This window comes from Typopeltis vanoorti, chromosome 15 (assembly GCF_054136105.1).
Source record: "Typopeltis vanoorti isolate ZY-2024b chromosome 15, IOZ_Tvanoo_1.0, whole genome shotgun sequence".
NCBI classification, from domain to species: domain Eukaryota; kingdom Metazoa; phylum Arthropoda; class Arachnida; order Uropygi; family Thelyphonidae; genus Typopeltis; species Typopeltis vanoorti.
In genome coordinates this window covers 114,762,902-114,788,221 of record NC_143563.1, presented here as the reverse complement: position 1 = coordinate 114,788,221, position 25,320 = coordinate 114,762,902, and the positions used below count along the sequence as shown (strand labels likewise).

Here is a 25,320-nt window from a genome sequence, read left to right as displayed (position 1 = left end):
TCTACTGCCACCTATTTCCTGCAGTACAGTGCCATCAATGTGATACACGGCTTGTAATCGATTTATCCAAAAGTGTATAACTTTACTTTTCTCCAAATTAAACGGGTACCCGTTATCTTTTCACATACTGACAGACTATTTTAATCGTCCTGCAGACTCTCCACATCACCTTGATTAAATATTACTATACCTAGATTCTTTAAAGATACTTGTGACATTAGAGTTATAAAATATATGTTTACACAAGAATATTATTTAATTTGCCAAATATTTCAATCTGAATATTACAGACCATCTTCAGTGGCTACATAGAAAAAGTTTTAAAAAAACAAGGTGGAATACGAACAATTGATCATTCACAAAGAGAACGAGCCGCGTGATGTCATATCGCTAAGTATTAAAAGAGTAAACATTTTTTATCACAGTCATGATTAAATTAAAGACATTACTTCAGAAATTCGTGTAATAATCTTAAATAACATTAGACTAATAGGAAATTAAAAATAAATAAATAAATTATTGTGTTATCCTGATTAAACTTTCCCACATTTTTGATACAGATATACAGTCATTACGATTCAAGTTCGAAACATTGAAGTAAGGCCTCCACACTTTCTTTAAAGAAATGTTCAAATTTATAGCGACATCTGTGTAGGAGGCGAGTCTTGGACCCAAGGATGTTGTGGCTTGTTTCTATTTCGTGCTGAGCTAATCCAGATTTCTCGGGTTTGTTGTGTTGAATGGATGATTTTATCCTACTTTGGACAAACTAGACGCTCTATAGAAAAAAAGAAAAGATTACAGTTACACGGAACTTGATGCACACCAGGTAAAGACATACTTGAGCGTTTATCTTTAGAAGGAAAATGGGTGGATAATTTCTTAATAGGTGTATAAGTGGCTCTTAGATCATATTTCTTCAGAATTCGTGAAATTGGTTCTGCAACCCAGGAAATTTAAGGAATTGGAACTCGACGTATTGAATCTTTGCTGTTTTTTAAGAATCGAAAAGATGTTGTGTACTCTTTTCGGTGAAGCCATTTAGTTTCATGTAATGTATGACAGTCGAAAGTTATTTCTGTAATAAATGAGAACTTGAACAATTAGTTTTGGCTAGTCGGATTAAACTTTTTATGATTCCTGTTTTTTGACAAGGGTGATGGGCAGATTCTTTGAGAATATAACGACCTGTGAAAGTTGGTTTTCTGTAAACTGTTGTTGTAAGAATACCTGAAGGTGAACGGATGAGGAGGACGTCTAAAAATGATAACTCGTTGTCTTTTTCAATCTCCATGGTAAACTTTATACGAGGATGTAAGGAATTAATACTGATTAAAAAGGAAGGTAAGGAGTCTCTGTTATGAGGCCATACAGCAAAGATGTCGTCTATATATATATAACCCAAAAAGGATGGTTGAGGGAATATAGATGAGAACAGGACTTCTAGATGTTCCAAATAAAAGTTGGCTACAGCAGGAGAGAGAGTGGACTTCCCATGGTTCCTTCCACTTGGTTGTAAAATTTGTTTTGACATAAGAAATATCCAGAGTGCATTACGAAATCAAATAACTTTATATTGTTTTGTGGGAAGATGTCAGCAAGTAATTCTAAAGTCTCTTTGAGAGTTACATTCGTATATATAAAGATTCTATATCAAAGCTAACCATAAGATCTGTAGGTTGTAATGCGATATTTTTCAATTTAAGAAATCCGAAGAGTTTTTCAAAAAAGAGAGTGAGTTGCCTATGTGGGATTTCAATAATTTAGCTAAATATTTTGCTATGCGATAAGTAGGAGAATCAATACAATCCACTATAGGGCGAAGAGGAATATCGGTCTTATGTATTTTAGGTAGACTATAAAACCTAGGAGGCCTAGCAAAATGAGTTTTTTGCATTTCAATCGTGTCTATATCTAAACTTATGACCTCATCTAACAGGGAGTTTAATTTTTTCAGTTGTCTGTTGGTTGGATCATGATTGAGTTATTGGTATGTTGAGTGATCTCGAAGTAAAAGGTTAAGTTTTCTTCTATAGTTTGAAGAGTCCATAATTACTGTCGCTTTCCCCTTTTCAGCTAGTGAAGAAGCAACTTGTAGGCAGAGAGCATTAGCATTTTCACTTGAAAAATGATTGAGGTTCCGTTCTATGTTAACAAGGAAATCTATGTATGGAATCTTTTTAGGGACTAAGAATTCATGTCCTGTTGAGAGGATGAGTATTTCACTATTAGTTAAAGGGCGACCGGATACGTTGACGATCCAATTATCTGGAACTTGGAAAGGCTTGATTTGTCTAGAAACAAGAACATCATACTTGCGGTTTAGATGTTGATTGTTTTTTTTATACGAACATTGTATAGAACATTTAGCCACATTCAGAACCATGTTTGAAAGATGTGGAGATATAGGTACGGAGATCAGAAACTTGATGAATGTTAATAGCAAGATCATGTTTAGCTGCTCTGAGTTGATTAAAGATTAAAGATAAACTGGTGTTCCTGTGAATATTATGAGCTCCAAGAGATTTAATGGTTTCTTTAATCTTAGCGAAATTAGGAATTATCTTGTTGTCGCGGCATTTTTTCAGAAAGATGGTCTTCGCTCGCAACTTACCTTGTATTGATAGTTCACCTAATTTACCGTTTTTTTTTTTTTTTTCCCGTGAAGGAATAAAATTCAAATCAAGACAAATCAAGCCTTTCCAAGTTCCAGATAATTGGATCGTCAACGTATCCGGTCGCGCTTTAACTAATAGAGAAATACTCATCCTAAGATGAAAAGCCAAAACGGCTATTTTTTTCTGGCGAGGTTGATATAAGTTAAGGGGATAAAAATCCCTTATTGTTAAGGGATTTTAAGGGATGTAACAATAAGGGATTTTTATCCCCTTAACTTAAATACTCATCCTCTCAAAAGGACATGAATTCTCTATAGTCCATATAAAGATTCCATACGTAGATTTCCTTGTTAACATCGAACGGAACCTCATTCATCTTTCAAGAGAAAATGCTAATGCTCTCTGCTTAGAAGTTGCTTCTTCGCTACTTAAAGCCAACCTTCCTCATTCGAACATATCTCCTTCTGAAAAGAAAGCGCTAGATTCCTTAAGAAGCAACAGTCACCTCATCATTAATAAAGCTGACAAGCGGAAAGCGATAATAATTATGAACTCTTCAAACTATAGAAGAAAACTTTCCCTTTTACTTCGAAATTGCTCAACATACCAAGAACTCAATCACGATCCAACCAAAAGACAACTAAAGAAATTAAACTCCCTGCTAGATGAGGTCATAAGTTTGGATATAGAACACGATTGAAAGACAAAAAACTCATTTTGCTAGGCCTCCTAGGTTTTATCGTCTACCTAAAATACATAACACAGATGTTCCCCTTCGCCCTATAGTGGATTGTATTGATTCTCCTACTTATCGCATAGCAAAATATATAGCTAAATTATTGAAATCACACATAGGCAACTCACGCACTATTTTGAAAAACTCTTCGGATTTCTTAAATTGAAAAATATCGCATTACAACCTACAGACCTTATGGTTAGCTTTGATATAGAAACTTTATATATACGAATGTAACTCTCAAAGAGACTTTAGAATTACTTGCTGACATCTTCCCACAAAACAATATAAAGTTATTTGATTTCGTAATGCACTCTGGATACTTCTTATGTCAAAACAAATTTTACAACCAAGTGGAAGTAACAGCCATGGGAAGTCCACTCTCTCCTGCTGTAGCCAACTTTTATTTGGAACATCTAGAAGTCCTGTTCTCATCTATATTCCCTCAACCATCCTTTTTGGGTTATATATATATAGACGACATCTTTGCTGTATGGCCTCATAACAGAGACTCCTTACCTTCCTTTTTAATCAGTATTAATTCATTACATCCTCGTATAAAGTTTACCATGGAGATTGAAAAAGACAACGAGTTATCATTTTTAGACGTCCTCCTCATCCGTTCACCTTCAGGTATTCTTACAACAACAGTTTACAGAAAACCAACTTTCACAGGTCGTTATATTCTCAAAGAATCTGCCCATCACCCTTGTCAAAAAACAGGAATCATAAAAAGTTTAATCCGACTAGCCAAAACTAATTGTTCAAGTTCTCATTTATTACAGAAATAACTTTCGACTGTCATACATTACATGAAACTAAATGGCTTCACCGAAAAGAGTACACAACATCTTTTCGATTCTTAAAAAACAGCAAAGATTCAATACGTCGAGTTCCAATTCCTTAAATTTCCTGGGTTGCAGAACCAATTTCACGAATTCTGAAGAAATATGATCTAAGAGCCACTTATACACCTATTAAGAAATTATCCACCCATTTTCCTTCTAAAGATAAACGCTCAAGTATGTCTTTACCTGGTGTGCATCAAGTTCCGTGTAACTGTAATCTTTTCTTTTTTTCTATAGAGCGTCTAGTTTGTCCAAAGTAGGATAAAATCATCCATTCAACACAACAAACCCGAGAAATCTGGATTAGCTCAGCACGAAATAGAAACAAGCCACAACATCCTTGGGTCCAAGACTCGCCTCCTACACTGATGTCGCTATAAATTTGAACATTTCTTTAAAGAAAGTGTGGAGGCCTTACTTCAATGTTTCGAACTTGAATCGTAATGACTGTATATCTGTATCAAAAATGTGGGAAAGTTTAATCAGGATAACACAATAATTTATTTATTTATTTTTAATTTCCTATTAGTCTAATGTTATTTAAGATTATTACACGAATTTCTGAAGTAATATCTTTAATTTAATCATGACTGTGATAAAAAATGTTTACTCTTTTAATACTTAGCGATATGACATCACGCGGCTCGTTCTATTTGTGAATGATCAATTGTTCGTATTCCACCTTGTTTTTTTTAAACTTTTCCTATGTAGCCACTGAAGATGGTCTGTAATATTCAGACTGAAATATTTGGAAAATTAAATAATATTCTTGTGTAAAGGTGTATATATTTTATAATATTACTATACCTAATTTCACGTTATCAGCAAACAACTGAATATTTCCTTGCAGCTTATTTCCAATGGTCCCAGCAGTGAACCTTGCAGCACACTACAAGTCACCTGTCCAGCATATCTCTCCAGTAACCACCTTCTTATCCAGTTAACCAGTATTATATCAATCTCCATTTGTTCAGATTTGCAGAACAGAGTTCCATGTGGTATTCTGTCAGATACCTTTGCAAAATCCAGCAAAATAATGGTGTAGCCATTTTCTTTATCCAACTCAGCTGTTACTCTAGTATAAAAAGTTAGTAAATTACTAAGGCATGACTGACTCTGCACAAAGTTGTGTTAATCATCATACAGTATCATAGTTTTATCTACCCATTCTTGAACTCTCTTTTTAACCCCAATTTTTTTAGTTTTACGACCACACCTGAGATACTGATTGATGTATAATTGGCTCCTGCAGTCTTAGAACCTCCCTTGTGCAAGCGGATTATTTTGCCTTCTTTCTTCACCCTTGGTACTCTACCAGAGCTGAGACTTAAATTAAACAACTTAATCAAAGGCATTGCCAGTTACCTTGCACATTCTTGCAAGACTCTAGTTGATATCCCATGTAATCCCACAGCTGCATTTACATTGAGATTTTGCAATATCCTAAGAACCTCCATTCATCCACCTCTGTTCTCACATTAGTGTCTGTCACGTAGGTTAAAGCAGTAACCTCACTAAGATGATATACCTTGTAAAGTGGTCAGTCAGTAACTCAACTATTTTTACTGCTTCTGTCTCTTCGTGACCATCCTCACTCATTAAGCCAATTTTCCTATGGAAAATCAACCTCTTACTTGTCACATAACGAAATAATTCTTTGGGATTTCCTTTGGCCTGCTTGGCTAGTTCGTCTCATAATCTGATTTTCCCTTTCTTACCATGCTGGTCACCTTTCTTGCCTGAGCCTTGTACTGTTCGTGCATTTACTGGTCACCTTTCTCTTTATATGCCATCCACAGTTTTCTTCTTCTCCAACTCGTGCTTAATGATATTACTCATCCATCTAACACTCCTACCTGATTAATCCTCCTCACCTTATGTATACAATTTAATATTGTTTCCTCTAGATGACCCTTAACTATCTTCCTTGCGATACATCCTTACCCTGCAGTGTTTTATGCTATGGAACAGATTTAAGCTTGTCATAATTGACAGATTTAAGCTTGCCTTGTAGTTCCACATATATCCCTTCTTGACGGAATATTTCTCATGTTGTACAAACTCCCAAGTAATGACCGCATGGTCATTTTCACCAATAGGAAAATCTACATCACGTGAAGGTGGGTGCCAGGGCTGTTCCTTCCTCACACTATGGTGTCCGTTGACTTCTTTCTAACAAGTGTACTTACTGTATATTATATTGCTGACGTTTTTAAAACTTTTACATTTATTATTATTATTATTACATTTTCTTTACATGTAACTTTCACCCATTGAAGATTGTAAACCTATCAAATTAGTAACCTGGTGGGCAAAAGTTTTTTTTCTCTTATTATTATTTTTATTATTGTTATTTTATTCATGGTTTACTTTTACTTGGTCCAGCAAACCTGCTTTACAGGCCAGACAAGAAACTTTTTTTCAAGCTATTTCGGGCCTCCAATAAATGGGTGGTGGTGGGGGGGGGGGGGGTATCTCGCCGGCAATGAAAATCAATTATCGCCTAAAATCAATCTATCCATGCCCACAGTGGGATAATACGAACTCGCAACCTGTTTTTTAGAGCGGATACGATAATCTCTCAGAAAATCAGGGCTGCGTTTGCACATTTATTTACCATGGCGCACCTTTATATTATTAAAATTTACCTATTATTCCGAAAAAGTTACATTATTCCAATCCCCTCTCCCGTCCTTCACGAAGAATGTCGCATTGTTAGTAAAACGTTAAAGCATATTTTACTACACTTGGAAACTTTCTGATTGGAGACAGCATATTTTTTTCGTATTTTAAAAATCTAATCTTAAAATTTAAAAAGTATAAAGAATAATTGTGCTTTTAAATGCAGTTTTCCTTATTATTTCAAAATATTACCTGGGGTATGTTACAAAAATATAAATAGACTCATTTTTAACTTTTAAAAGCAAAAATTTGTCTACTTTTTTTTGTTTCTAATTTTTGACATAACATGCAGGGGAAATCCCACATAATTTAGTGAAGGGATCGATGCCCCTTGTCAGTGGATGCTTTTCTTTAAGGATTAATTTAAATCTGTTTATATCAGGGATTCAGAATTTCTGCTGCGACCGTTCTCGGTTATAACACAGTCGCATATATTATCAAGGTCGATATAATCTGCGTTTCAGAATTTCTTTTTCTAATATACTCGTATTAATCATTCGGCGCTGGAATACTTTTAAGTTTCTATGCGTGGATAATAACTTTCCGTCTCCTATAGTGAGAATAAGTGTCACTGTCTTTCTGTGTATTGTGGCTGTATACATCAGTCTGCAGTGTTGTTATTTTCATATTGGGAGTTGTGGGTGTTAGTTGTTACTCTTGCGTAGGGGAGTGTACTTTCTGCTTTAATGATGGTTACTAGGACATTAATACGAATATTTACTGGTCCTATTATCCGCGTTTAACCGAGACCACTGTTATTTACCGTTCGTTGAAAATTGTTAATACGCAATATAAGTGCTTGTCATTTCTGTAAAATCACAAAACCGGCTTGTGATGGTAACGTTGATTGGAACGAATTTTTTTTTTTTTTTTTTTGTTTCGTTAGCATTGCTTTAGAAATATGAATTCAGTAAAACAAAATATTATTATTAGGCAGTCTTAAAGGAATCCAAGAATTCATCCCCCCCCCATCATCACGATGATATAGTGGTAAAAAACTTCTTATTTTGTCTTTTTTAATTCCGAAGGAGTTATAGAAAACAGCTGGTTTGCACTTACGTTCAGTTCGTGAAATCTCAGTGGCTGTTTACACAGCCAGAATTGCAATTACTGCTCTTTCGTACACTTGCGCTCCTACATGGACACGTCCTGTTATCCAGCAATTCATTTTTTTTTTTTTTTTTTTTGTGCAAGTTATACAGATATGTACAAGAAGCGAGAATGACGTACTTTTTACTCAAATCATTCATTGGGTGGAGTCGAAGTGCCTTGTTTCCAGTTTTGTACACCCCGTACGTTATGCGCTTGCGCGTGGGGTTCTTTGTTTAGTACGGCAAGGTGAATGCGGTTGGGGTGTTTTGGTGTTAAACGAGTGTACAATCCTGTTCTGGTGTAAATTTTGTTTTCTTTGCGAAAATTCGAAGGTTAGTGTTGTAACTTTTCACTGTTAATGCAATGATAAGTTATACAGATTCCGATGTTCAAGATGGTTATCCGTAGAAATTTTATTTCTGTGTAAACATGACGGTTTAGTTGTATAAAGGACGCCATTGATGGCATCTATTCAATATTCGAGACATACAAAATGGCGGATTTTCTAGGCATAGCAGGTACTTCTGACCGTCATGCAATAGGAACGATATTTCCGTTTTATTAATTAGAGAGACATTTTGTGTGTGTGTTTTGCTAACTTAAACTGAAGTAGCATGTTGAAAAGACGCATTTTGTTATAAAATTTAAGACAGTTGCGCTACATGTTACTACAGGTGATTCTTAACACCATCTTATAATTAGTATTTGGTAGAAGCAGTTTTATTAAATAAGCTGGGAATAGGGCGATTTGCATGTAAGACGTAATTTTGTCCATAACATTACTGTTTTCCAGTTTTTATTCTGTATGGAATAAAAATCGGGCCAGCTGCAATGCTTCACAACGTACACCGATGTGTAATCCAAATTAGATCCTTTTTGGAATTGCAGTACATCTTTCGGATGGAATAAATCTATTTATTTATATCAGTTAAAAAAAAAAAAGCTGCGTGCCGGCTATTTGTTAGACAATGAGCCGATATCCTAAGTACTTTTGTGTAATGAAATAGCCTGTAGCTGTAGTTCAACTACAAACATTGTGTACGATAGAGTCCAGGTCATTCGCATTACATGCCCACATTGAATTTTAAAGTTCTTGGTTCTAGGCTGGCCGGCATACAAGACGCTCTACCACCCCCTTCCCCATGCATTAGTTTTTAATTGCAATGCAACCATTTTTAATTGATTGCAAGTGAAAAATATATGCGAAAGCAATATTACATGGGCATAAGATGCTAAGTATCACTATTGGTAGTTATGTTAAATGGATTTTAGTATTGTTTGCCTGATCTGTGTACTAATCACTTCTACCTCATGTAGAATTGAATTAAATTTTTATTAAATGTAATAAAATTAACTGAAAATTGGAGTCAACGTTTATATAAGTATGACATTTATTTAATTTAATTATCTTTAAAGGGAGATATTCAGTTGTTGCTGATGATAGAAAGCTGGTGAGAATCATGGAAAATGGAAGACAGTTTCAGGCTGATTTGAATAGGCTTGCACTGCAGAGGAGTGGGATGTGTCAGATTTCATTTTTGATCAGTGAGATGGAGTGCAGTGTATTATATATGAAAATGTAAGAGATGGAGGAAATAACAGATTTTGAGTGTGATTGGGATTCAAGTAAAGTTGAGAAGAAACATGAGAAAGGTAGGCGAATACCTTACCTGGTTTCAGGACTGGAATGATGACTGAGAACAGATTGTGGGTGTAGCATCTGTCAGATAAAGGATATGATAGAGGTGTGTGTGAGTGGGGGGGGGGGGTGTAGGATAGATACTGAAAAAATTTTTGAGTACATATTAATAAGGAAAGGTCATTCTTAGAGGTTGAATAAGAATGAATAGTTTAAAATGTATGACAGGCATTTTGTGAGTAACATTGATTATCCTTGAAAGTTGTTACTGTTTTAGATTTTAAGCATAAACAAGCGCTTCCATGTTATTTGTTGAGCAGACCTTATGTCTTGAATAATGTAGTCTGGACGTCTTTTTTTTTTACTAATTATTTATTGGAACAAATTTTTTTCCAGTTACTGCCAGTGGGTAGTAATTTAGAAAATGTTGTTTATGAAAATGAGAATATTAATATTTCATTTTATACGTGTTCAACACACAGTTTATGGTAAAAGTAATAATGTAGATCTGTTCCATTATGTATCTGTAATTAACAAAATACTGTATAATCATGATTATTCAGTATTTTAAATTTGTGTAATATAAAGTTGGAATTCTGTCTTTCCCCTCCATTTTTAGGATTGGAGATAAAGTGATGTCATATGTCTGGACTTCAGATAATGGTATTAGTCCCTTTATCCCATTTTATTGCAGTATATATTTACAGAAAGCTAAATAAAGTTCTTTCAGAAAAAGGCAATGATGCACTGTTAAAACTATTAATTATCTGAGTATTTGTTACACTAAACCATGTTTTATTGCCATTAGATCACACTTCAAAAATTTTAATGTGATTAGCAGTAATTGAGTATTTTGAGTCTAACTTGTCATGTACATTTATTATTGCCCTACTGAAGTTCTGGACCAGTTGTGTATGGGTGCCTGCATGTGTGGGATCATTAGTACCTTATTTTTGTACATTTCATCACTTCTCATCTGCATAAATTTCTTATTTTCAGAATTTAAAAAATACTCATTTGTCAGTACTCAACTCATTTGTTACATATTAGAGTTATCGCAAATCTCCCTGTACAGCATTGGCCACTCATCTTTCTTTCTGATGGGATGGATAAAGTATATCAAAATAGTCAAGGATTATGTTTGGGAAGGGCATATGTCAGACTTTTTGAAGCATAACATTTGAATTTTTTTTTTTTTTTTTTTCTATAAGAAAATAAATTGGACTGCAACTTTTCTCTTTTGTAATATAGATCAGTTTTACAAAAAGGAAAGTTGTATAAAGCATACACCACATAAAATAGTTTTACAGAATGTACTTATCTTACTATGGATTGACTTGCTATTCTATTTGATAGTTCTTTATTGAAAATTATTTGCATTTTGTTGAGTGCAAATTAGCTCCTTTTAGTTATTAGTCACTTGCAAGCTGTGATACAATTAAATATTAATGTGTGTGTGTGTGTATAAGTAAATACGTAATATCTCTATTCTTCCAAAAATAGTTATACTAAAAGGGATCACATCTTCATGTTTGCATGTGTTATCACATAAGACAAGTTGGTATATAAGCTGCAGATGAGATTACATAATAGATTTGTCAGATGGATTGAAAATTGGATTTCTGAATGATACTAACAAGTTGTATATGATATAGTAATGTCAAAGTAAAGGAAGGTGATCAGTGGCATGCTCAGGGCAGTTTATAGGCTCCTGCTGTTAATGATATTTCATGTGGATTGATTCATTGTGGATTTTGAAATGCTTGCTGATGGTGCAAAGTTAGATAGAATTATAAGGAGTAGCTCGGACAACAAATTTGTGAATTGTAGTTTTTTGAGTGCAAAGATACAAGGCTGCTTACTGTACTAGTGAGGCAGTGCTTAAGGAGATTTGGGATATTGGAGTGATGGTTGAGAGCACGTGAGTGTTGTGAAGACTACACACATTGTTGCTGTGATAAGTCTGTTAAGTAGGAATGAAGTAGTGGTGGTGGTGTGCCACTGTGTAAGGCATTGATCAGATTAGACCACACATGGGACTATTGGGCTCAAATTTGGTTACACAGTTTTGTTGTCATTTGAAACACTAGAGCATCCTGAGAAGAATCACCAAAGTAATATCAGGACTGGAATGTTGGTTATGCAAAGTGGTTTGAGAGAATGTAGGTTGCAGAGTTTGGTAGATAGGAGGAAAATAAGTGATACGATACTTTAAAAGTTAGTGAAGGGATTTTGAAAAGAGTTGGGGATGAGATAGGAAAAATCAATGGCCATTCCTGGAAATTATATAATGATGTGAATAAAGGCATGAGGAGGCATTTTTTGCATGTAGAGTAGAATGCATTGCCAGAATGCACTATAACGAGGGAGAATAAATGCTTTCAAGGTGGAATACAATAAACGTTGTTAGTTAAGTGGACCTCCTACTATGAATGCTGACTCCATGGAGGCTACAGTAATAATAATAAGATAAAGGATTGTTCAACAACCTGACTGCCATCCTGTAAGTGTACCTTGTGTCAGTAAATAATTTGTCATATGTTTAAAGTCTCTTGAGAAATTTCGCTTAATTAGAAGAAATAGGAGGGAGAGAGAGTGGGATTCTCTCCTTCAAACATTCCTACATGTAAGTCATCATAAATCAACGTCTTCTGTTTATGCTTTGCTTAGAATTTCAGCCTAATCAGGCAGATGGGGAGCAATAGGTACTTGGACACCCTCAATATCATTAGTCACATGTCCACTAAATGTGGGATGCATATTACTAGTTTTGATTAAGCTAATTTAAGAATTTCATCAAGACTCAAATGAAAGGAGGGATAGTAGGGTGATAGCTTTATCTATTGACACTATTTGAATCATCAACTCTTTCTAATCAAATTTGGAATGGAAATTGCTTTAGCTGTGGTATTCAGAATTTCTAGAATATAGGGCAGTTGTTGGGAGATGGATGACTTGCTTTTATGGCATTGCTGCTACTGGTTGCATTATTTGACTTAAATGATATATGGAATATAGTTTTTTTTTCTTCTTAAGATCCCTGATAATTTTGTTACCATTGGACCTAAATGGAGGGCATACTTCTAGAAGATGATGGATCCTCCATTGCTCAGTCAGTAGCAATGATGTGCTTTGGTTGGAAAGACCTGGGTTCTAATTTTATCTAGGACATGAAGAACTTTTATCAGGTTGTTTCAGCTGAAGGTGAGTTAGCCAGTTTTCATATGCAGGTGGCAAATTTTCTTCCTCCCAGAAACTTTTTATCTCGCAAAACAGGTACGCTGGTCAGAACATGTGCAACTTACAGGCAAGACATACTAGCCTCAGAGCCCTTAGTTGCTTTGTCTGTAAATTCAGAACAAACTTTGTAGCAGAGTTTGAAGAAAGTGAAATTCACATCATTTAATCCATTTCATCCTGTTATTTGCAATATTTTTTTTCATGTAAAAGTTATAAAAAAAAATTTAAGAAAGTATTGCCATAAAAACAGCAGAGGTAAAGAAATGACTGCAGACAATCATATAAAGTTTATTTCCTAATTGCATAATTATTGTATCATTCCTTATCACAATAGAACCTAGACATTCTTGACATATATACTATAGACATAATTTTGATTTTTCTTTTACATTAAAACATGAGGCTCAATAAGTTATAAATACCAAACATTAAATTTCAAGAAGTGAAGAAGTTAATTGCTTTTACAAGAAATACTCTATTTTACATAAAACAAAGGAGGGAAAAAAATCAAATTGTTTTGCCAGCAGAATGGAATTCTAATTGGAGGGAGGGGTAGGGATCTTTGATCACTCTTGAAATGGATTAACAAGAAAAAGTTCTTGAACAGTACTATTACTGTACTGAAGTGTAGAATTATTACATGAGACTTGGAGTCCCAGGATTCAGTGCACAAGGGCACTGTACACCACAAAATTATGCAATCTGCTATATGTAGCACTGCACCATTTACTACTATAAATCTACTATCCACTGTGAATTACTTTTTGGTTTTGTTTTTGTACATTGTCACTTGTATATAATCATCAGAATGATTTGCAATGTTATGCAGAGAAAAAGCAAGTCTAGGAGGAAAAGAAGTACCTTAAGAAGTATAACCATGCTACTTCTGCCATGAGACTGGCTAACTCGCTTTCATTTGAAAAAAAAGGCTGATGAAGCTTCCATTCACCATTCCAGGCATTGAACTTGGGTCTCTTCTAATCAGAAGATCCTTGGCCTGCAAGTCTTGCACTTGGTCAAGTTCCTAAGGAGGGCAAGATTGTGACACTTCATAAAGGAGGTGATCGAACTCGAGCATCAAACTATAGGCTTATCTGTGTGTCAGGTGTTGTGGTTAAGTTGTTGGAGAAGCTTGTGAGAACTATGATCCAGAGTTGGGTTGACAACAGTGGTATTATTTTAGATACTTACTTTCCTAGTCTGGAACACCAATCATATCCTCTCCATCCAAAAAAAAACAGCGACTTGTATCGCCTTGTCATTTGCCGTCAGAATGTCATCCGTGGATCACACATCTATTAGATCTGGGCAACATAAAAGATGTTCGTCAGTTTGGACATCTCTGCAGTCACAGCTGTCATCTGCATAATCCCATTTCATCAGGTTACTTCTGCATCTGGACACACACTCTAAGACGGTTCAGCATCCTCCAGGTGCTATAGGGTAGGTGATATCCCTTGGTTAACTCTTCCTTAATTATGGGGGCTTCTTGAAGTTGAACCGATTCCCTCCATAGAACAAGGCATCGCTCCTCAGGCTTATAGATCAATGGTTTAGTTCTTTCCAGAAAACTATGCCTCGATTTGAGTCGAAAAGCCATGATGATGGCTTTTCGACTCAAATGATAGGCACGTGGCGGTGAATTTGAGCTGTGCAGAAGAAAGTGATTTTTAATCGGTGAATAGTCCGCTTTTTTCCCCCGTTTTTCTACGTTTTTGAGTGCTAAATTGTTTCTCTGAATACGAGTGTACTTCAGTGGTTGTTTTTTGGAAGTTAGTTGCTGTCGCGATATAATATATTTTGGTACCGTCGGAATCAAACGCGTAACGGTGGAAGACAAAACGAAGCTAAGTTACTGTATTTAGTTATATTTCATTTTATTTAATTATATTTAGTACTTAAATGTTCTGATGTTTGTACTTTTTTCCTCTTATTTATTAATTGAATAATTATTAAAGATTAGGGTATAATTTGACAAAACACGTCACAGATAAATATGGCACCTGTGCGAAGGAAAATGGCGGCCAGTAATGAAGGTTCGCCATCGTTATCAAAGAACGGTAGCATAAAAGAAATGAGTCAGTGTACTAGCTGTGAAATGTACGCTTTGCGGAGTGCGGTCGGAGTGTGGTTAGATGATAATAAAGGATTGAATGTGTGTAGAAAATGTAGGGAGAATGCGGAATTGAAGTGTATTTCGGATCGTGAGTGTGATATTTTTGTCAACCTTCAGAATGAAGGAAACAGGGATATGACAAGAAACGGCAAGGTTGTACATGAAAATTGTGAGAGTGTGAATGATAGTATAAATGGTTTCTCAGAGAACAAAAAAGATGAGATAGATGCATTGAGTGAGATCGTGTTGTTGAATAGTGCGATAGAAAGAGCAAAACAGCAGCTAGAGTGCATGAACAAAAGTAGACTGAATGAACCAACCAATAATAAAAGGTATGACAGGAAAAATAGACGTATGAATGTGAACATGAACAAAATGAAGGATAGAGTGCTGTATGGAGACTCGTTAGTACGAGGTGTGTTAGTAGAGGATTTGACAAAATCGTACCAACCTGGTGCGACCATAAAGGACGTAACTCTGTCTATTAGAGAGCAAAAGGAAAGGGTGAAAGAAATGATTGTTGTGGCAGGTACGAATGATCTGAAAGGAGATAAAATGGAAATGATAGAAGACCTGAATGAATTGTTTGAGGTAGCAAAAGAAAACAGTGAGAGAGTTAGAATGATTAGTCTTTTGCCACAGTATGACAGTGAAATGTTTAAAAGGAGGGCTATAATTGCAAATGACTTTATGCGTGGGTTATGTATGACGAGTGGTGTGGAATTTGTGGATGTGTGGAGTGAGTTTGATGGGCGAAAGGATCTATATAAGATGGATGGCTTGCATTTGAATGGTTACGGTGTAAGAAGACTTGAGAAAGTGTTGCTGAATGTAGTGGATGTGCAAATTCAGGGAAACTAGATTTGTTAGGGGGGGGGAGTAAAGATACAGTCCTTATGGAGGCAGTTGAATGTAAGAATCAATATAATATGCCAGAGCAAATAAGGACAACAAATCTGAGTGGGATAGTTAATATAAGGCATCAAGGTAGGGTTGGGGCTAATGGGGGTCTTAAATTCATGTACACTAATACTAGGAGTATTAGGAACAAGAAGGAAGAGTTTTTGGCCATGGTTGGCACTTCCAGACCACAGGTTATAGGTATTAGTGAAACATGGCTGACTGTAGATGATATAACTAGTGGGATTGAATGTGATGGGTATAGTGTGTTCAGGAATGACAGAGTGAATAAAATGGGGGGAGGAGTATTGTTGATGATAGCTGATGAGCTCCAGCCAAGGAGAATAGAAGTTGAATTGCAGGATAGAGAAAAGAGCACATTTGAGGCCATTTGGTGTGAGATTGTGGCTAGCAGAACTAAATATACAATTGGGTGCTGCTATAGACCAGGTGATGGAAAAGATGGTGGTGACAGTATGCACAAGCAAATAGAAGAAATGGGTGGAAGGAGGGTGATTATTATGGGAGATTTCAACTATGGTCGCATTGATTGGAGTGAGGAGAGGACACACGGGAGGAAGGAACTGGATTTTATGCGGTTATTAAGGGATAACTATCTGCGACAGCATGTAATGGAAAATACTAGGGGTCAGAGAGTGCTTGACCTAGTAATTACATCTGAGGATTTGGCTGTAACAAATATGACCACATTGCCACCAATCGGTGAGAGTGATCATAGGGTCTTAACTTGGGAGGTGGCTAAAGGTGTAGAATTTTCAATTAAGACAGGGTACATGTGGAATTATCGGGCTGGAAAGTATGACAAGCTTAGGAGTTTGATTGGTTCAGTGCCATGGCATGTACAACTGCAAGGACTAGAAGTTGATAGTGCATGGGAGGTAGTTAAGAAGTGCTTGCATGAAGCAATGGCTGACTGTATACCTAGAGTCCGAATAATAAATCAAGTAGGGGTTAAATGGATGAATAACACCATTAAGCTTGAGTTGCAAAAAAAGAAACAACTATGGAGGGAATTTAAGGAGAAGGGTGACCGGCAGGCACATGAACGGTATAAAGCACAGGCCAGAAGGGTGACGAGTGTGGTAAGAAAAGCCAAAAAGGATTACGAAAGAACATTGGCCATGCAGGCTAAAGAGAATCCTAAACAGTTTTTTAGATATGTAGCAAGTAAAAGGAAAAATGTACATGGCAGATTGATTTTAAAGAATGCCGATGGTAGGGAGGTAACTGAATCAGTTGAGTTACTGAGTGAGCACTTTGCAAAAGTATATCATCCAGGTGGTGACATTGCAGAAACGAATAAACCAGTAGATTATATGGGAATTGTGGTTAATGAAGTGGAGGTGAGTAGTCTATTGCATAACCTCAATGTCAATACATCTGTGGGATTGGATGGTATACCAGCTCGTGTTGTATGAGAAGCAGCTAAAGAATTGTCAGTACCCTTGACCATTTTGTTTAATTTGAGTCTCGGGTCTGGGTTAGTCCCGAGCCGGTGGAAAGAGGGGAAAATAGTTCCACTGCATAAAGGTGGTTCCAAGACTGCTGTAGTAAATTACCGACCGATTAGCATATCAGGAATCATTGTCAAGGTCTTAGAGAAAATAGTCAAGAGGAAAATACAAGATTGGATAGAAGAAAATGGGATACTGTATCGGGGACAGCATGGTTTTGTGAAGGGTAGGTCATGCCTCAGTAACTTGCTCACGTATTATAACACAGTGACGGCTGAACTGGATAAGGATAATGGGTTTACGGTGATTCTACTGGACCTTGCCAAGGCCTTTGACAGGATTCCACATGGAATTCTAATCAGTAAATTGCAGCATATGGGAATGGACATAGGGTTGGTAAGATGGATAGGAGGGTGGTTGACGGAGAGATATCAGAGAGTGGTTTACTCGGGAGTAGAGTCCACAAGACGGCCTGTGACTAGTGGTGTGCCACAAGGATCTGTTCTTGGACCACTGCTGTTTAATTTGTGTGAAATGATCTGAGAGGAACAGTTCATTTGTTTGCGGATGATGCGAAGTTGGGTAAGGCAATAGTGAATGCAGATGACGTCAAAATTTTGCAGGATGATTTGGATAGATTGGAGGTCTGGGCTAAGGAGAATGGATGTCAGTTTAATGTGGCAAAATGTAAGGTTATGCATTTTGGGGTGAAAAGATTGGCGGCAGTTTACTGCATTGGTGGAACCGTGCTCCAGGAAATTGATGAGGCACGAGATTTAGGAGTGTTGGTAGATAAGGAATTGAAATTTAGGGGACACATTGCAAAAGTGACCAAAACAGCTCATCAAATCACTTGGTTGCTGAAGAATACGATGACAAGCAGGTTATTGTTCCTCTGTATCGAGCCTTGATAAGACCCCATCTAGACTACTGTGCTCAGATTTGGTCACCTAGGTTTCTTCTTGATGGGGAGGAGGTGGAGAGGATCCAGAGGCGAGTGACCAAGATGATAGCAGGTCTGTGGAATGAACCGTATGAGAACAGGTTGAGGATTTGTGGGTTGCAAAAATTGGTTGATAGGCGGAGGAGGGGAGATATGATTGAGACATTCAAATTACTGAAGGGTTTCTATAAAATTAATTCAGAAGATATTTTTGAGAACAGGGCTGGTTGTGGGAGGACTAGGGGACATCCATGGAAACTGGGCAAAAGTGTGGTTAGTAAAGGTGTTAGAGCTGGGTTCTTTACTTTTAGAGTAGTGAATGAGTGGAATGCGCTCCCTGAGTCTGTGGTGGATGCTGTGACAGTGAATGAGTTTAAGGCGAGGTATGATAGATACTGTATGAATGTCAAATAGTTGTGATGAGTATGATTTGGGGCCTCCCTCGATGTGTCCAATGACTCCCTGGAGTTGCCCGTAATAATAATAATAATGATATGGCCGTACATTGGATGTCTTTCGTCCGTCATCTGCTTTTTTTTTTCTCCCATCTCACCGGCCACTTGACGTCTTATGCTTGGTGGCGCTATGCCTGCTAAGGGATACAGCTTGTTGACTGGGGTAGGCATCCGGTTATGATCCTAATGGTATCATTTAAAGCCATATCCACGTTTCGCATGGGCAGATACCTCCCACATTGGGTCAGCATATTCCCCTGCAGCAAAACACAATGCCAAAGCCGTCGAGCAAAGTACCTCTGGTTGAGCTTCCCACGTCGTGCCGGTCATTTTTCTTATGATGTTATTTCTTGCATAGGTTTTTCCTTTTAGTTCCTGGCAATGTACCTTATACGACAAGGTACGATCCAGCTTAACTCCAAGATATTTGGGATTGCTGCAGTGTTCGAGGCGTTTTCCTCTCCAGACAATGTTTAGCTGGCATTTTGCTTCCCTGTTGTGTAGATGGAAAGCGCATACCTGAGTCTTGTTTGGGTTAGGCTTCAGGCAATTGGTCTCATAGTAATTGGAGAGTATTTCTAAGGCTTCTGTCAACCTCTTCTCAACTACTTCAAAACTCCTAGCTTAACTGCATATAGCTGTGTCATCAGCCTAGATCAACCTCCTAACTTGTGGGTGGGTTGGCTGATCGTTAGTATAAATATTGTAGAGCATCGGGGCCAATACGCTGCCTCGAGGTAAACCATTCTTCTGATTTCTCCATCTGCTCTTCTTTCCTTGCAAAGTACATGGAATCGTCAATTCTGGAGCATGGTCTTAACTACATTCATGTGGTGAAAATCTTTCGTTATTTGGTACAGCTTGACCAACAGTTTCTTGTGATTAACAGTGTCATATGCTGCTGAGAGATCAATAAAAGCTGCTCCAGTCACAAGCTTCTTCTCATAACCATCTTCAATGTGCTGTGTAAGATTCAGAATTTCACCACAGCAGGACTTTCTGGGACGGAAACCGGCTTGCTCAGGTATAAGTTTCTCGTCAATGTTTGCTGCTATTCTTTCCAGAATCATTCATTCAAAAACTATACAAGTGGCAGAGGAGAGAAACAGGGCGAAAATTCTTCGACTATGTAGGTTCCTTTCCTGGTTTAAGTAAAGCTACTACTTGAGCTTCCTCCATAATTTGGGCAACTGAAGAGATTCTACACACCTATTCATCAATTTCACCAGCCATTGGATGGTTACCGGACCGAAACGCTTTATCTATCTGTTTTGTCCGAATGTCGTCCTTGCCAGCAGCCCTCTTCTCTTTCAGGTGACATATAGCTTTTCTTAGTTCTTTTATGGACAGCATGGATTTGCTAAAGGGAGGTCATGTTTTAGTAATCTACTTACTTATTACAATAAAGTGACTGCTTCCTTGGACAGAGGAGAAGGATACACAGTAATATACTTGGATTTCGCAAAGGCTTTTGATAGAGTACCTCATGATAAGTCAACAGTCAAACTAGAGCAGATGACGTTGGATATTAGATTAGTGCATTGGATTGGAGACTTATCTGATAGGTATCAACAAGGTGTGTATGGGGGGGGGGGGTGCGATATCCAGGAAAAGGAAAGTCACTAGTGGAGTGCTTCAGGGATCTGTTTTAGGACCATTACTGTTTAACTTGTATATTAATGATATTGGCAAAGATTTGGATGGAGATATTCAGTTGTTTGCAGATGATGATGCAAAGTTGGGACGAACCATAAAGAGTAGTGAAGATGTTGTGGCCTTACAAGAAGACTTGAATAAATTGAGTGATTGGGCATGGAAATGGGGATGTGAGTTCAATGTTGCAAAATGTAAGGTTTTAAAATTTGGAAAACAAAGATGGGATGCAGAATTTATGCTTGGTGAGAATATATTGTTGGAAGTAGAGGAAATAAGAGATCTGGGGGTGATAGTGGATAAGGATCTAAAATTTAGGGGACACATTGCCAAAATTGTGAAGACAACACAAAGGCTTCTGGGAATGATGTGGAGGACACTGACATGTAGAAGTAGGGAGATTCTTGTTCCGTTGTATAAGGCTTTGATTAGGCCACACATGGACTATTGTGCCCAGATTTGGTCACTGGGTTTTCAGAAGGATAAAGAGATGTTGGAAAGGGTCCAAAGACTAAGGTAGTTTCTGACCTCTGGAATGTCGAGTATGAGGAAAGATTGAGAAGATGTAATTTGCAGAGTCTGGTGGACAGGAGGAAGAGGGGAAATATGATAGAGACCTACAAGTTGGTAAGGGGTTGTTATAGGATCAATAGTGGAGAAGTTCTTCAGAGAATAGTGGGAGATCAGGGTAGAACCAGAGGTCATCCCTCGAAACTGTATAAAGAGGGTGTGAGTAGGGGAGTGAGAGGCATGTTTTTTTGGTGCAGAGTTGTGTATGATTGGAATGCCTTGCCTGAGAGTGTGGTGTCTGCAAGGAGTTTGAGGGTGTTTAAGACACGGTATGATGAGATGTGTGAGTGTGATAAAAGGACCTCCAAGATGAGTCTTTGACTCCATGAGGTCTTGGGGTAATAATAATAACTGTGCTATGGAGGTTTATTTAGAAAATAAACACAATCTTATTATACAGAAAAAAACTGAAAAAAGTTAATATTATATTCTTAGAGCTGGTGCACTTTTACAACTGCATGCATACATTGCTCATGGTATAATTTTCTATAATCAATATTTCCATTGTTTTTCTGAGAATTATCACGATATTTGTAATGAAGTTATATTATTCAGTTTTATCAAGTAGTGTTACTTTTCTAGTCAAAAGTTATCATGCAGTTTAATAAATTCATCCTGTGTTTGTGTATACCCTAAGCTTAGTGGTTAGCTCTCCAACAACAGGATGTAGGTCGAAATCCTGTTGTGGGCATGGATGTTTTGCGATTTTCTTCAGGTTGGAGGTGAACTTCATCACCCAGTGTGAGACCACTCTCCTGCTTATTGAAGACCTCAAGTAGCGTGAAAAAGTTTCATGTTTGGGCTTGCAAGCAACAGTTTCTGGAGTCAGTAAAAATGAATGCAAAAAAAATCTCGCTCGCTCATTGGTAATGCAGGTTTATAACAACCTTTTGGCAAAGCAATGTAATAATTTTATTTTCCCTGATTTTGTCGTTACAAATGGTCCAAGTAAAACAAAAATTGTATGGTCCTTTCAGTATTCATATACCCAGTAGGTGGAATTTAATATTAGAATTCATATTACATTCCATCTATTGGGTGTATGAGATTAATATTAGTTCAAATTGTTTTGCCGATAAAAATGCAGCAACTGAAATTGCAGTTGAACTTTTTGAATATCTTAAATGTAGCAATGAGTTTGAGGCTATCTGGTGTGAAGCGGAAGCTGACAGAATGAAATATAGTGGGGTGTTGCTACAGACCCTGTGGCTAAGTTGCAGTGGATGAAGAAATGCATCGCCAATTTAACCTTATGGTTACTAAACGAGTGATCATTATGGGTGACTTTTATTATCCAAACATTGATTGGGTAGAAGAGAAATCTCATAAGAATGAAGAGGAATTTATTGAATTGCTGTAAGACAACTTTCTCAAGCAGCATGCAAAAGAAAGAACTTGATCAAAGAGTGTTGGGTTTGTTCATAGCATCAGAAGGGGGTCTGTTAACAATATGACTCTTTTACCACCAGATAGTGATCATGCTGCGCTTTCTTGGGAAGTTGCTAATTATATTGATGTTCCCATTAGAACAGGTTATATGTTGAACTACAAAGCTGGAAATTATGATCAACTTAGGAGAATACTATTTTTGGTCCCATGGAATGGGTTACTGAATTGGGGAAAATGTCAGCAATGCATGGGAATCTTTGAAAAATTGCTTAAATGTGGTGGTACCTGCATGTACCCATAGCATTAAAGAATAAATACTGTCCGACTACAGATACAAGAACCTTGGCCGGGTTCAATGCGAAGAAGAGTCAATTCATGTTGAAGAGAAGAAAGGAATAAGCAATGTACGACTTCATCACCAACAAGCAAAATCACTTGCTTTGTACGTAAAATTTTCCAACTGTTGTACGAGCAAAATAGTTACCACTTTAAAACTAGAATTTTCATAAAAGCTAATTTTCTGATGTAGAATAATAAAAGCTCATAATTATGCTATTATCAGAATGGATTTGCCTTCTGCCATGTTCAAGAAGTGTTGAGAGATCTTGCATCTGTGAAATGGATGTGCAGCCTTATTAAGCAAAATTCACAAGAAGAATATATTGTGGAAAGAATATTGCGAGAGGAGTTATGAAATACGTAACACCCAGGCGAGAAAAGTAACAGTTGTGCTGAAAAGTAAATCAGAGTATAAAAAAGAAATTGGCTATGCGAGCTAAAGGCAATCCAGAAGAATTTTATCGTTATGCCACAAGCAAAAGAAGAAGAAAAAAAGAATATGAAAGAATAACTTTATTGAATGCAGCTGGTGGTACTCAAGTGTCGGTAGCTAATGAGATTGTTCAATTAATGATTACTCACTTTGCTAAGATATATCAGTCAGGTGTATGTAACATGGTAGATAGTGCTACTGCTACATTAGATGAAGAGTTAGAGGTGCAGGAAAATGAGGTGAATGAGCTGTTGCATAACCTGGATAAGATTTTATCAATAGGGACAGATAGAATATCAGCATGTTTGCTCAAGTTGGCTAAGCCTTTCACATATTTTATAACTTGAGTCTCAGCTCAGAATGTTTTAGCAAGTTGTTCATATTTTATAACTGTTACGGCCGAGTTGGATAAAGGGAATGGACACACTATGATAATGTTGGATTTTCCTAAGGCATTTGATAAGATACCACATGAAAGGCCGTTGCATAAACTTGAGAATATTGGATTGGAATATAAACTTTTAACTTGGATCAATGGATAGTTGACAGACAGATAACAAAAAGTGGTATTCAGTGTGTGTGAATCTTTCGGATTTAAGGTGACTGTTGGTGTACCTCAGGGTTCACTCCTTGGACCATTGTTGTTTAATCTATACATTAATGACATTAGGAAGGGTTTAACAGGAGATGTGAAGCTAGGCAAGCTATTAGGTGATTGCCTGCCCTATCTTCTGATATCCAGCACTTACAAAATGATTTGAATAGACTGGAAATTTGGGCAAACGAAAATGGCTATCAGTTTAATGTTAGTAAGTGTAAAGTTATGTACTTTGGTTTGATTTGATTTCCAGCAGCACATTAAATTAGTGGGATCATGCTACAAGAAACTGAGGAGGCAAAGGATCTTGGTGTATCGGTGGATAGGAATTTGCAGTTGAAAGGTCACATAACAAAAGTTGCAAATACAACTCAGAGGATAATTGTGATGTTGAAGTGAGCCATGACGTGAGGATAAAAAAGTCATTTTGCCTCTTTATAAGTCCTTGATAAGACCACACCTGGATTATTGCACACACATTTGGTCTCTCTTCTGGGTTCCAAGGGGATAAAGAAGCTGTGGAAAGGGTGGTGGAAGTTTTTCCACTTGGTTATACTATAAACTAAAGATGTCAGTAAATTATATTCTTGGTTTAATCCTTTGCTTATACTTGGATAAAAGATTAAACCAAGAATATAATTTGTTGGCATCTTTAATTTACTGTGGAAAGGGTGCAAAGAAGAGTTACAAAGATTATATCCAGATCATGGTATTTAGATTATAAGGACAGATTGCGAGTATATGGATTACAGACTGGTTAATAGGCCAAAGAGGGGTGAATGATAGAGGTATATGAATGGGTGTGACAGGATATCATCTGAAATTTTTCATTATATGGAAGGTGGAAAAAGAGCATGGGGGGGGGGCATCCATGGAAGTTAAGTTCGTAACCTTTCTTTTAAGCTTACACGGTGATCCGAATGCATTTTTGAGAATTATGGAGACAACTACCGTGTTTGAATAAAAACTTTAGTTTTTATTCAGACACAATCCATCCAATCAGAAGACCTCCTCCCCGATAAACACCAACAATGAACAACAAACAAGGGAGACCAACCACCGGCAAGCAAGAACCATGTTATCAACCTATCAAGCCACACCCTGAACAATGGCAAACTTACGCTACTGAATAACGGACTTAACTATGCAATAGCACCTTAAAAAGGTAAACAAATTGGATTTTATCTACCACATAGAAAGAGGTATCAGGTCCCTACCTAACAATATAGCCGATAAAATACAATTAGAAACTAGTAATGTCCTGAACACCAAGAAAACCATACAGAACAATCTCACAAAAACAGAACTAGCAGCAATTAAGTCATTAAAAGCCAAACAAAACTAATAATAACGAAATCGGATAAAGGCAATGCCACTCTCGTCCTTGACAGGTCAACATATGTACTTCAGATGAATCAACTAGTAGTCGATAACACATATAAGCTGGTAAATTATAACCTAACAAAAAAGGATAAAACGGAGAAACTACTCAAGTCCGTCACTTCTTGGCCACCAAACACAGTTAAAAAACTCAAACCCCCCCCCCCCCCCGCAAGAATATATGGGGTCCTGAAAATACACAATTTTCAGTGCC

At 37.0% G+C, this 25,320-nt stretch overlaps 1 protein-coding gene across 32 annotated transcripts in view; it reads left to right on the top strand.

Annotated features, from left to right (window-relative positions):
* The window catches only part of LOC150099090 (uncharacterized), a 479,515-nt gene that overhangs the window by 23,872 nt on the left and 430,323 nt on the right, over positions 1 to 25,320 (top strand). For 30 of the 32 annotated variants that reach the window (XM_090405399.1, XM_090405406.1, XM_090405404.1 and 27 more), the window contains exon 1: positions 8,205 to 8,308. The exons of 1 other annotated variant lie outside the window; for it this stretch is intronic. The gene's annotated coding sequence lies outside the window, so the exon portion shown is untranslated. Of the gene's footprint in view, positions 1 to 8,204; positions 8,309 to 8,371; positions 8,495 to 25,320 lie in introns of those variants that run through there. One more of the 32 variants, XM_090405380.1, reaches the window with a different exon arrangement.